General features: G+C 27.1%; 1 protein-coding gene across 1 annotated transcript in view; it reads left to right on the top strand.

The window, feature by feature from the left end:
- Positions 1-1394: 1394 nt before the first annotated feature.
- Positions 1395-14446, top strand: part of LOC136083210 (L-threonine ammonia-lyase-like) — a 114803-nt gene continuing 101751 nt past the window's right edge. Inside the window, exon 1 of the mRNA XM_065802615.1 lies at positions 1395-1656. The gene's annotated coding sequence lies outside the window, so the exon portion shown is untranslated. The remainder of the gene's footprint in view (positions 1657-14446) is intronic.

Genomic DNA, 14446 nt, shown 5'->3' with positions numbered 1-14446 from the left:
TTTTTTTGTTATTTTGAATTCCACTAAAAAAAGCTCATTCTAAGATAAGATCATTAAAAATAACACAATTTTTGGTACAAAGATTTTTTTTTTTTAATAAACTATTCATTTATATTTTTTAAGAGGAAAGATTAAATTATGATAATCTGCAAAAATAAATTTATGTATTGTAATATTTTCGTCACAAAAAAATAATACACTGTTAACATGCTCAACTAGTACAACCTTTTCCTATAATTTATAGGAAAAGGTTATTTTATAGTATAAAACAACTTTTTTTTTATTCTTGTCTTATTACCTTTTCTTATCTTTTCTCATATTTTTATTGTTTTGATATACATCGCTTTTAATTGGTTTATTTTATTGCTGTATTTGAATTAGGTAGTAATTTAGTAACATTATGTGTGACCATTATATTAGCAGCTGATACGTTTTTTGAAACAGTAAACTTTTTTTTTTTTTTCAACATTTTCTTCAGTCATTCTTTAAATTTTCCGGTCTCAGTCAAACTTACGGATGAACGGCGGAATGTTCTTTAGATTAAATTTCAAACTTTTATTTTTAAATAATAATAGTTCGTGCTATTAATATTAAGAACCTTTTTAATCAAATTATATAAAACTCAAAGATAGGTTTATCGACAGAAAATACAGGATTAAAGTGGAATTTAAATTTTATAAAATAGGGTATTTTTTGTAAGCGAGAAATATCCGCAAGAGAAAAACATACAAAAGTTTAAGGCATAAGATTATTTCAGGATGTCCTGAAAGAGCCTTATTTAAGTTCTGAAATCACTCGCAAATCAGAAACAAGTTCCAAAATCACAAAATCCTGAAACCACAAACAAATTACGCACGCGTGATTTGTTTGAAAATTTGTTTGAATAAATTGTTAGAAAAACGCTAACAACAATTTTCTAACAACTTTGTTTTATAATTTTATATTCTAGGCTTTCAAATATAAAGTTTTAATAATAAGATAAAATACTCAATACTTTTAAGAGGTAGAAAATATTTTAATTAAAAAAAATTACTTTTTGTTTAATAAAATACACAATAAAATGAATAAAATAAATAAAAACACAGATAAGTTAAACTTTACGCTTAAATAATACTTTTACGCTTAAATAAAAAGAATGTGGAGAAATTTTAGTCATAAATATTATTAAGATAAATTATTCTTTAGATTATTTTAGTACAAGTAATATTGACGCAAGTCAATTAAAAAAATAAATAACTTCACATTTAAATATAACTTATTCTTAGAAATCCGAAAAATTAATAATATTTGTACAGTGTACATTTAAATAAGATAAATTCACCTAATATTTTACCAACGGAACTGCCTGATGACCTTTAAAAAAGATTGAGATATTTATTCTAAAAATATGACGCACACTTATAATTAGTTTCCTTTTAAAATAAAGTGGAAAGTTGATTCTCATGCAACCTTCATCTCCATCCCTTGTTTAATGCTGGGTTATATGGTCAAACTTAACTAACTCTAAAAAGTTGACAGAAACACGAGCAAGTTTGATTATAGTATATAAAGTGGAATTAAAGAACATTGACTGTCTATTTTTTTCTATAATTCTTGGCTACTGATTTTGAAAGATACCAATCTTTTTTTACACTAATCACAGTTTTAAAGAAACAGGTATGAAGTTTAAAAAAAAACGCTTATAAATATATATATAAATATATATATATATATATATATATATATATATATATATATATATATATATATATATATATATATAATATATATATATATATATATATATATATATATATATATATATATATATATATATATATATATATATATATATATATATATATATATATATATATATATATATATATATATATTTATAAACGTGTGTGTGTTTGTATGTGGGTGTGTGTATGTATATAACAGCAAAACCCGGACTTGTAGAAGATCATGATGATCTTATGATAAAGCCCTTTAAAAAGTATGTTTGTTTGAATAAAAATACAATGTTTTTAATGAAACAAGATTTAGATATGTAAAATTTTAAATAATTAAACTAACTGTTAAAAAAAAAAAAAAAGAAATAAATGAAGATTTTTTCTATTGAAAAGATGATTTGTTTATGTTGCTTAAAGGTCAGTTTAAAAGAGAAATCAAAGTAAAACTGTTTCCAGAGATCAAAAACAAAAAATCTTTGTTATGTTTTTTTGATAAAAAAGGAGCAATCAAATTTTTTTTAATGCGAAAATTTTTGTGATTCAAAGAAATGATATTTTTTTTGCCGTTTAATACTATTTTACGCTAACCAAAATTATATACACTTACAAAATTATATACACTTACAAAATTATACACACTATACACTTTGTAAAAGGTTTTTAAAAGGCTTTCTTAGCTTATTCTTATATTGCCCGTGTTAAATTACTTGCAGTTAATTAAAATTAATATTATCCCAGTCTTGTCAAAGCCCCAGTTCATCAAAACATTCTAGACTGCCAGAACATATAATTGATATTGTCCTAAACTATATGGGATATTTTCTGAAGTAATTCAAATTATTATTACTGAAAAGTTGTTTTTTTGTTTCGTTCTTTACTAATCTTTTGCTTTATACATATTTAAAAAAATTAGGAAATGATCAGAAACATTGGTTTTTGTTATTAACTTTCTTTTTTTATCAACATTAAAGAGTTGGTTTTCAAAATGTTATCAATTAACAATTATGAACGATTTGTGATTCTGGTCGGTCGATTAAATGATGAAAGTACTCAGGTTTAGAAAAATTTTTAAATAATCTTCTTGTATTTTTATTTTCAGAATATAATAATAATCTTCTTGTTTTTTTATATTCAGAATATAAGAAATACACTTATTGTTTCTGACTTATATATTTGGTAACTCTTAACAAAAAATAAACTTTTCCTCCACGCTTATTCGTTCTAAACTTATTGAATCAAAACAATGAAGTTTTAGTTATTTTGAAAAAATGCTTGCTAACACTAGACTGCAGTTATACAAAAATGCATGCTAACTCCGGACTGCAGTTATAAAAAAAAATAATTGTTTCACTAATAAAATTTAAAAGATCTTTTCAACCCAGAAAATTTACGTGAACTACATCAAGATAATTACTTTCATTATTGTTTTTTCAAAAGTTGCTAACCTTATTAAAATAAGAATAAGATTTTATTTAAATAATACGTGAGTGGGGGATAGAAGGGAACCTAATTGGGGTGAAAATAAGGTCTATCAATTTCAGAAGAATTAATTTCAATAAAATAGTTTATATCCAGAATGTATTTGTCATATAAGTTTAAAGTAATCAAAAATTTTTTCAAAAACATAAAAACCTTATCCAGTTTAATTGCAACCTAATTTTATGTTTTTTTCTAAAGTTATGTTTTAAAAAAAAAAGTTTGTTTATGTTTTTCTATGAAAAAAATCTTTGATTAACATATTGTATACTACTTTTCGTATAGCAAAATTAACTGTTAATTGCAGTTAGCATAAAACTTTCGCAGTCTTTAAATTTAAAAATTTTTCCTAGGATTTTTTTTCCAAGAACTTTAAAATTATTTTTATTTCGTTGTTATTACTTTTCTATGTCCAATCAGCTCATTTGTATAACCTCTTTTAAAACAAGTTTTTTTTATAGTAATTTAGTAATGTAGTAAATTAAATTTTGTCACGAAATTTTTTGAAACTTCTTTTTAAGATTTATTTATTTCTTCAAACCTAAGCTTATTTTTTACAACTTTCTTTTTCTAAATTAACCATTTTGTAATTTATTAACTTGCCCTCTCAATATTTAAAACTTTTTTAATTTGTTTTTGACGGTATATATATATATATATATATATATATATATATATATATATATATATATATATATATATATATATATATATATTTATATATATATATATATTTATATATATATATATGTATATATTTATATATATATACATATATTTATATATATATATATATATTTATATATATATTTATATATATATATATATATATATATATATATATATATATATATATATATATATATATATATATATATATGTATACATATACATACTATAAGTAGCTTATAAATATGACTTAATCAATATTTAGTTAAAAAAGACTTTAATTCTCTTTATTGTCTTTTTTTATCTTATTCTCCATGTTTAAAATGAGACTGCTAGCTTCAAATATAAATACATTTGATGTACAGGTATTATCCTCAATGTACAAATAAGAAACTGCAAGTTTCATATATAAAACACGTTTTATTTTAAACATAGCTTAATGTTTTATCTTAAACATCACTTAAATGATGTTTTTACAATGCTCAAGATTGTTTTTATTAAAACTTATATATAGAACAAGCCATCAATATTATCATAAGCAGTTTGAAACTTTTTATATATTGAACAAGTCATCAATATCATCTTAAACAGTTTAAAAAAACAGTTCAAAAGTAGAATGTTAAACTTGTTTTCAAATAGCCATATGTAGATAAAAAAAATTTTAAGAAAAAAATCAAATTATTGAATATCAATAGGCCTTTATCAAATAAAGGCGTATGGTTACTTATAAAATTTAGCATTTTCTTTAAGGTGGTTGTCTGGTAAAAACTATTTAAAAAATCAAATTTTTGTTAATAGTCCAATTTAAAAGAGAAATTTATGCTCTTTTAGAAAATATATAATTTTAAACATACTTTTTAACTAAATTTTTCAAAAATTCAATTCCTTTTAAGACATGTACTAGCCTTTTCCCTTAGCAACTCCCTTAGCAACAATCATTTTTGGTTGTTTTGGGCCAAAACTAATAACCAAACTTGTAACAACATTTTTTGAGAAAGGCTTGTCTAAATACAATTCAAAAGGTGGAATTCCTGAAGTCATTAAAAAAGAAATTGAAAAGGTTTTTATTGATTTAAGTAATAATGAGCTTTTGTCGCGCTGCTTACAAGGCACAAGCCAAAATACGAACAAAGCATTTAATCAGATTCTCTGGCGGAAATGCCCAAAAAATACATTTATTTCAAAAGATGTAATAGAAATGTGTACGTTTTCATCAGTAGTAAGTTTTAATGACGGATATTTAGCTCTAGCTAATGTTTTGAAGAATCTTTGTTTAACACCAGGAAAATATTTTATTGATCGTGCTTTAGTATTTGATAGTAAAAAAGTAAAAAATATACAAAAAAAATCAACAGATACTGTAAAGAATAAAAGAAAAAAGTTAAGAGCTATAAAAAAAGGATTTATTGATAAAGAAAAACACCAGGAAGGAGGAGATTCTAAAGGATCATTTTAATTATTTTATTTTTATTTTGTTGGTTTTCTCCGTTTGTGATATTTCAGACTTAAAACACAAATATCTCAGCTTCTATAAATTATTTTTGAATGAAATTTTCAGGGTTTGTTCATCTGTGTATAAGTTAGTATGTGAACCAGAATCTAAATAATTCTTTGAGCATTTTAGGAATTATCGGTTGGTTTTTGTCGAACTTTATCCCTTTTTTAATTTTCCCAAATAACTAAAGCTGATCTAAACATAATTATAAATTGTTACTGGTTCACATACTAATTTTATAAATATCCTGCATAAAAAACTAAACTTCATGCAAAACGGATGTACAGATAGCTAGAACTCTTTGTTTTAAGAAAGTGATGTTTTAACCATTTTTTTGCTGATTCAGCATTAAATAACGTAATTTTTTTTTTTTTGTTTGTTTGTCATACAAATAAAACTTCTTTATGTTGAAAAATAAAATAAACTTTCCCCCATATTGTATTTTTGATTTTTTTACCAGACGACCACCTTAAACTATATGCAGCTATTTGAAAACAAGTTTAACATTTAACATTTAAAACATTAACAGATTCATATTAAATGATTAATTTACATAATGCTATTTTGATTTAAAATTTTTAAAAACTCAACTTACATCGATATATATGTATATATATATATCTCTCTCTCTCTCTCTCTCTCTCTCTCTCTCTCTCTCTCTCTCTCTCTCTCTCTCTCTCTATATATATATATATATATATATATATATATATATATAAATACACAGATATATATATATATATATATATATATATATATATATATATATATATATATATATATACACTGAGATATATATATATATATATATATATATATATATATATATATATATATATATATACACTGAGATATATATATATATATATATATATATATATATATATATATATATATATATATCTCAGTGTGTATATATATATATATATATATATATATATATATATATATATATATATATATATATATATATATATATATATATATATATATATATACACTGAGCTATCGACGATAAGCGTTTAGGAAAAAAGCAAACCTAACTATGAACCTCTTATAGGCTCTACTTATGCGGAAAATGTGCGCATGTTAATTTTTTTTTACCTTAGAAGGAATTTTTAAGAACAAATTATTTTACTAAAAAAATATAAAGGTAAATAAGAAATAGGTACAGAAATGATCTATGTGGAGTTGATAAGTATGGAAATGGTAGGTTTGGTAAAAACCCGTATTTTGCGGGTCCGGAAAGCTAGGTTATTTATAAGGAAAATGTAGAGAAATGTTTGGTATGAAATTGACTTACAAAGACCCGTATTTTTACGGGTCCGGTCACTTTGTCTATATAATAATGCTCAACTTTATAGTAGTTGTGCCCTTTCGAGCATGTTTGACACAGAACTATTTGCGGCGACCTCAACCTAGGTAATGACAAGAAAAAGTGAAAGAACTTTTTTTTATAAGAAAATGTGAACACAAGTATATGCAAATATCTAACTTATGTAAACTTCAAAACATGTAATGTTCAAACACATATCAAGTTTTACAGTTTAACTTTTACTTAAAAATTGCATTGTGGTAATTTCTCTATAATGTTGATTTATGACATTTATATGCCGTTATATAAAGTCTTTTGTTTGTTATAAATTTCAAAACATTAGTCAGGCAACCCAACTGTCTGGCCGAGTGGTTAGCTTGCAAAGTTTGAGTCACATAGCGCTGTGATTCCAATCCTACCACTACCCAGTCGGCACAAACATGTCTTTTAGGCGGGTTTTCTCGCATCTAGAATGTTAACACTTTTAGATGTCTAAATTCAGATAAATATAAGACATCTATTAGTAGCTATCTTTTCGACGGCTTAAGCTATTTTTTGTCGTTTCAAAGATAAATACAATTAGATGTTATATAGTTATCTGAATTTAGACTAGACACTTAATAAATAAAAAAATTTGTAAGCCCGATTTGCTACTCCAGAAGGTGCTGCTAAAGGCAAAAAAAAAAATAAAATTAGCGCGTAGCTAGCAAAAACTTTAAAACTTTATCTTAATAACTAAAAATCATTATGCTGTTTTTATTTTTTTTCCTATAAATAAATAGGCCCAGATTAAAAAATTATTAATATTTTGTAATGAGAGGTGGACATACCTAGCTTCTCATGACCCGTTCTCCTGGTCCACTTTTGCTTTATTAATTTCATATAGTCTTGATGAGTGGTTGAAGTTTTGTTTTCTAAGCCTTAAATTTTGAAAAACGCACGAGGAATGTCATACAATTATCATCTAAATTAAAGATACTTATGTTAAGTATTAACGCATGTCGGAAACCTTAATTCGATTGAGTCTTAGTTTTTCGAAATATATAAACTCGATGATATTTCTAATGAGCTCTAAGCAAGCGAATAAAGTGCACATATGTATTACTTTTGCTCTAAGAGCAATGTAATACATATGTGCACTTTATTCTCTTGAATAAAAATGAATTAATTTTTTACCACCTACTCAAAAAATATTAAAGTAATGAAATAGACAATAGATAAATAGCAGAATAAGTATTAAAAAAAGATAGAAGTGAAACGAACTCCCATTGACCCGTATTTTACGGGTCATGACAGCTAGTCTAAATTTATATAGGATAACTCACGATTAGGGATTTTATAAGGCAGAAAAAATTTTATAAAAAGATTATATATTATAAGATTTTAATATTATCTATTATAAGATTATTTATATTTTGGAATTTTTGGATATTTAGACCTCAAAACGTAACCAATCACTGTGACATTCAATCGCTATTTTTAAAATAAAGGTTACATGAATGTTCTACTATGTAATATCAATAATTTTTGTTATAATTGTTTTATTTCTACATGTACCACTTTCATTCTATGGACAAAAATACTGACTTGCAGTTTGAAGCGTGGTTTGAATTGGCATAGCGTAAGTATCTTAACATTTCCTGAAGTATAAACGACTTCCAAAATGCAAAAATTAGTACAAAAAAATGTGCAAAACCTGGTAAAAGGACAATCAGTTGGTTAAACAAAAAAAAAACGCTTTTGTTAAAAGAATTTTAGTTGAACTATGAAACCTTCTTAAATACATTGAATCTTAAAATGAAGTAAATAAATAATAAACCCTACTTTTTACATATTTTCATCAAAATAGTATCTGATTTAGTTGTAAGACATGGTCTTTAAACTTTTCACAAGACCTTTATTCAAAATAGCCTAGTATACTCTTTTAGTCAAATACTCTTCAATATTTTTATATGCAATGTTAAAGCTCACAACTACTAACAGCAGTTAAAATTAAAGTGTTCATTATAAACAGTATGCTATGATTTTCTGTTGCTTAATCTGCCTAATAAATTGTATTATGGTAGCAGTTCTTTAAAGATGCCTACTGTTCAGACCAGTTATGCAGCATAACCATTTTTTGTTTGTACTCTGGGTCATTGTTGTTTTGTTTATACCTTTCCCAACGTTTATAAAAGCCTTTATGAACAGTTTTGACAGTTTGCTCAATATAGAGCCCCAGGGGGGATCCCTTACAACTGATAAAACCTTTGATGAAGTATAAGACAGGTTGAAATTTCGATATTACCGTTGAGCCAGTTATCATTAAACCTTTGCAGTAACATCTTTTAAAATTTTTTATTATTTCAACAAAACCCAACAAAAGGATAAATCTAAAACAAACTTTTACAACCAAATTAAAACTTTTAAATTTTTCAAGCCTGTAAAGAATGTTGGGAGCCGAGTTTGTATTAGCAAGTTTTTGGAACACATCCATATTTTTAAGAAGCTTCCTGCATTTTTACCAAAAATACCAACAAAATATAAAGAGCTTATTTTCAAAACGCGTTAAGGGGCATTTTTGAAAAAATTTCGTTAATTGCCCATTATTATAAAAAAAAACAAAAAAACTTTAAGTCATGTTAGCAACTATTTTCAAAGACTTCAATAATTTAATTTATTTTTAGCTAAAAAACTATTTTATTTTCAAAACGCGGTATGATTTTTTTAATTTATTTTCAAAACGCTGTTTTTTTGCAAGGTTTATTTGATTTTATTGAGCTTATTGTAATAAGATTATGTTAAAATAATCCTTGAATTTATGACTAATTTATTTCAAGCTCGAGATATTACATTAGACAATCTGTTTAAATGTCATTCAGAATTCTATCGTAATACCAAAAAAAAGTTGAACTATAAGCATTGAATACTTTTTATGCATTGAAGGATACAAACTACGAGTTTGCCAATAATAAATTTGTCATAAATTTATTCAGTATTGTGTAAGTATACAATTACTTTCTTTGTATTTAGAATAATTTGCATAATTATTCTAAATACAAAGTAAAGTAATATGGATGTATATTTGTTGAAAAAATCTTTGATTGACAAAAGTCAATATTTTATTTGTTCATATTATCCTGATAGAGTTATACGAATCCTGATAGAGTTATATGAATTGCGAGACACTGGTATGAGCATGGAACAACCAGACCTGAAATAGAGGAGGAGACAGGAAGAAAGCAGTTTTTTCTGAAATGAAAGAAACGATTAAAAACCATATTCAGACTTTTACATGCAGAGCAAGTCATTATGGAAGAAAAGGTGCTCCCGGACGTAAATATTTGCGCTCTGATTTGAATGTAAAAAGCATGTACCAACTTTTTTAAACAAAAGTAGTACAACTATTGCTCAAAATGTGGGCAATTATTATTATGGGATTTTTATAAGCCATTACAATTTAACATTTGGATACCCGGCAACAGACACATCTTCTACATGTCAATCGTTAAAGTTGTCTACGAAAAACTAAAATATTACTGATGACCAAAATAAATAAAAACTGCACTTTTCATCCTTCGCAGAAGGAAAGCAAGAAACAGTTTGATTAATGGTATCCACCCAAATGAGATGACTATCTGCTTTGACATGATAGAGAATCTTGTACTACCAAAATTATCAATAGGAGAAGCCTACTATTCTCTGCTGTTGCTAACTTTAGTGAAGAAGACAGTTTATAACTTTATTTATATTTTAGCGGTGAATTCTTTTAGTGTGCATTGATGTATAAATATTAAACAAACGTTTTTTTCCAGCATAAACTAGTGTTTTTTCTGTTTTAATTGATTTTCTTTTATAAAATCAAAAAAGCTAGTTAATAAGAAGAGTCATTAACTACCATTTTATACGCTTTTATATTTATCTATTGGAGTTGTTTTAAGAATTTTTTTAAATAATTACTTAAACTAAATAATATCAAACAACGATGTTATAAAAACAATATGATAAATATAAGAAAATCCGTGTTTTGCAAATAAATGTTAGAATACATAACACAATATTTATTAAAGAAATAAATTTAAATGGATATAAAGTGTTTTGTTAATAAGCAATATTTGGATATACAGCGTTTTGAAATAAAACAAAAGTAACGACTGAAAATAAATATTGATTTTATCAAGCTTGATTTCAGTAGTCATTGCAGTTTTATCAATAAAAAACATATTTAACTAAATTAATAATAAGTTATTTCAAAATATTTAACTTCATTGCATAGGAAAAAAAAATCGATTTTCTCAAACTCATAATTTGGATTTACCGCGTTTTGAAAATGAGCTCTTCATATAAACTAAAACCGCCATAAATTTTTTTTTTCCAACGTCTTTGCTCCCAACAAGGCTGAAAGCAACCACTATTAGAGGTGGAAGTTACTAGAAGAGAAAAGACGAAGTTTATAGACCAAGATTATGATTAACAGACAACTTAAACGAGTGTAAATTATATGAATCAGGAAAGCAAGATGAAGGAAGCGAATTCCAAAAAACTGATAATCAAGGAAAAAACTAGACAAATAAGAGTTTTTGAAGCACTTAGGAATAGTCACAGAAAAAGGATGAGACTTAATTAAATGACGAATAACACGAGAATGAATTTTAGTTGGCACAAAAGACACTAGCTCGTTAGAGCATAATATTTGTAGAAAAGAGGAAGAGAAACAACATTAGGAAAATGTGATAATGGTTAGAGATTGGCTGCAAGAGCGGATCCAAAAATGTTTAAATTGTGCATGTTCACCTTGACTAAGGAAGAAAGGGCATCATTAGAAGATCCGCCCCAGATACGGCAGCAGTATTCCATACAAGGACGGATTTGAGTTTATAGAGATAAAGAATAGAATCCAGAGTAAAAAAGTTTCGAGCATGATAAAGAGATGCAACCTTAGCAGATGCTAATTTTGCAATGGATTTTATATTATGTTTCCAAGAAAGATTGAAAGTAAAAGACAATCCTAGAAGATGAATGGTAGCTGACTCGTCGAGTACATCACCATAAATATAAAAAGATCTAAATTATTGCGGTAACAATTGGTTGAAAAAAATTGGGTTTTTTCTGAATTAAAATTCACCAGCCACTGTGAGCCCTATGCTATTGCAGAAGTGAGATCCGTTTTAAGCTCAAATGTCCCCTCCAAGCAATCAGAGAGTGTTGACTTCTTATCAAGACAAGAATAAATGCTATTATCATCAGCAAACAATGTCACCATAGGTGTGAGAATATCTGGAAGATTGTTAATGTAAATTAAGAAGAGTACAGGACCAAGGATAGAACCTTTAAAAAACTCGTGAGTTACAGTATATAAAGGAGAGTGCTGTCCATTGAAAACAACCTTTATGATTGGTATGGAAGTATTCAGCAATGTTAAAAATGTTACCTGATACACCGTAAAAAGAAGGCTTATGGAGAAAATCAACATGCCAAATTTTATTAAAAACTTTATAAATGTCACGAGCGATAACCATAAACTCGCCCCTGCCATCTAACGTACAATAAAACCTATCGCTTATTACTGTTAGCAAATTGGATGTAGTGCAAGAAGATCGAATTCTGTTTTGTGATCAGAAAATAAATTATTAGATTCAAGATGAGAGATTAAGTGTTTGTTAATTAAAGGCTCAAAAACATTGCTTTTGATAGGTAGAAGACTAATGGAACGGTAATTAGACGAGTCAGATCGCTCTCTAGAATTTTTGAAAATAGGGATAACAGATGCCGCTTTTCAGTACGGAAAGCAAGACTCTGATAAGCAATTGTTAAAAATTTTTTAGAATATAGTTGACAGTCCTGGAGAACACTTCTGCAAGACTACAACAGGTGTGTTGTCCAGACCACAGGCTGCAGTGGAGTCCAAGTAGGAAATCACTTTAAAGACAGAAGCTTGAGTAATACGAAAGTCAAGCAACGGATCAATCTGTTTCTCGGCAATATCATGTAGAACACAACTTGTGGAATCAGGAAATGATATTGATGGAAAGTTTTTAGCAAGTAGTTTTTTCTATAGGCGAGTTGACAAAATCTGAACCGTACAAGAGTGGTAGAATAACAGGTTTGGTCCTGTTATTGATACTGTAAAGATTCTCCAGAAGTCACGAGATCTTAATTTTTGAGATAAAATACAAGATTTCATGACCTGAGAATAGCAGGCTTTAGCGTTAGACAAAACCTTTTTACAATGGTTTCTAGCAATAATAAACAGACGTCTGTTTTCTGGAGAATTGTTTTGCTGATAGATATGAAAGTAATAATTTCGATCGGAAATTGCAGCAGCATAATGTGAGGAGGACTATGGAGAATAGTGAGGCTTAACTTGGAATTGTCGAGAGGGAATAAAGATTTCATCCCATCCTAAATCCAAGAAGTTATATATGGAGCCCATTTATCAGCAGGAAGACAAAAGATTTCTACCCAAGGCTCGTAACGAAGAAAATCACGGAAAGAGACCCAGTCAGCTTTAAGGTAGTTGTAAAAGGTACAATGATAGGGAGATTCTGATAATGAAGAAGAACGAGATAATTGTTTTAAAGAGATCAAACCGTGATCAGAGGCACCTAAGGGTAAATATGGAGAAACTTAGCACTGACTAGGAACAGAAAAAAGACATAGGTTGAGTAGAGAAGGTAAATGATTTTTGTTGTCTGGAAAACGAGTTTGAAAGTTGACTATTTGAGTTAGAGATTGAGAAAGGCAAAAGTCATGGGCCATAATGCTTTCAGAGTCACTGACACTAGAGCCAAGTCATTCAGTGTGATGAGCATTAAAGTAACCATCATCAACAATATATGTTGCTGGATAAAGAGAGAGGGCTCGGCCTATTTGATCAGAAATAACATCAAAAAGAGTCTTGGGATGAAAAAGAGCAATATAGAATATAGAGAAAGATGTACGAGTGAAGTAGTGTTAAACGAAAGCACATAAAAGAATAGTCTGTGTATTCAAACCTAGTTTCCCGATAAATGGGTTTCTTGCGAAAGTAAATGCCTAGGTCAAGGGCACAAATATTAGTAAATGATAGGTTTAGAGAACTTGTTGATGATGATGATTATGGTTTTTTGTGTTATATAATTTTATGTATTTTAGTGATTTTTGAATTTGTTAATTTGACTCAAAGCCTAGATAGTACTCGGAACATTATTCAATAACCCAAGCAATTGCTTCATTACTATTAATAAAATCTAAGCCGTGACAAGGGGATCCATAGTGGCCTCGACAATTCCAAAAGTACGAACAGGGACGCCATTCATGCGCAACATGGCACTGTTAATACTCTGATATTTTACATCATTAATCCTTTGCCAGTTAACCAGTCCAAATAAAATTTTATCCTGAATTCGGTACGGCTATATTCTTTATTTGAAGTCGTTTTTGTCAAGTTATATAAAGTGTTTCTCAATTCAGATGTTTTTACTGTTGCACTATAAATTAAAAAAAAATACAAAATTCTACCTAATTTGAACATTCAAATTAAATTATTTTCCTCAAAAATTAAGAAATTTCAAAATTTGCACCCCAGAAATTTTTGATGTGTACTCAACCACCCCATTAAATAGTCGTTCTTGGGTCAGTTAGGTTGGCATTATCAGGATCCATGCTAACCGTGATAAACTGTAGTGTATATTAAACAAATTATAGCAAAATTAAATTTTTACTACTTGCGGGAAGATTGTGATAACACATGACAGTCAGAGTAGCAACATCATTTTATAAACATTAACATTTAGCTAAATCCTGGTACTGCTGGTA

Source organism: Hydra vulgaris, chromosome 08 (assembly GCF_038396675.1).
Source record: "Hydra vulgaris chromosome 08, alternate assembly HydraT2T_AEP".
NCBI classification, from domain to species: Eukaryota; Metazoa; Cnidaria; class Hydrozoa; order Anthoathecata; family Hydridae; genus Hydra; species Hydra vulgaris.
This window is presented reverse-complemented; position numbering and strand designations above follow the sequence as displayed.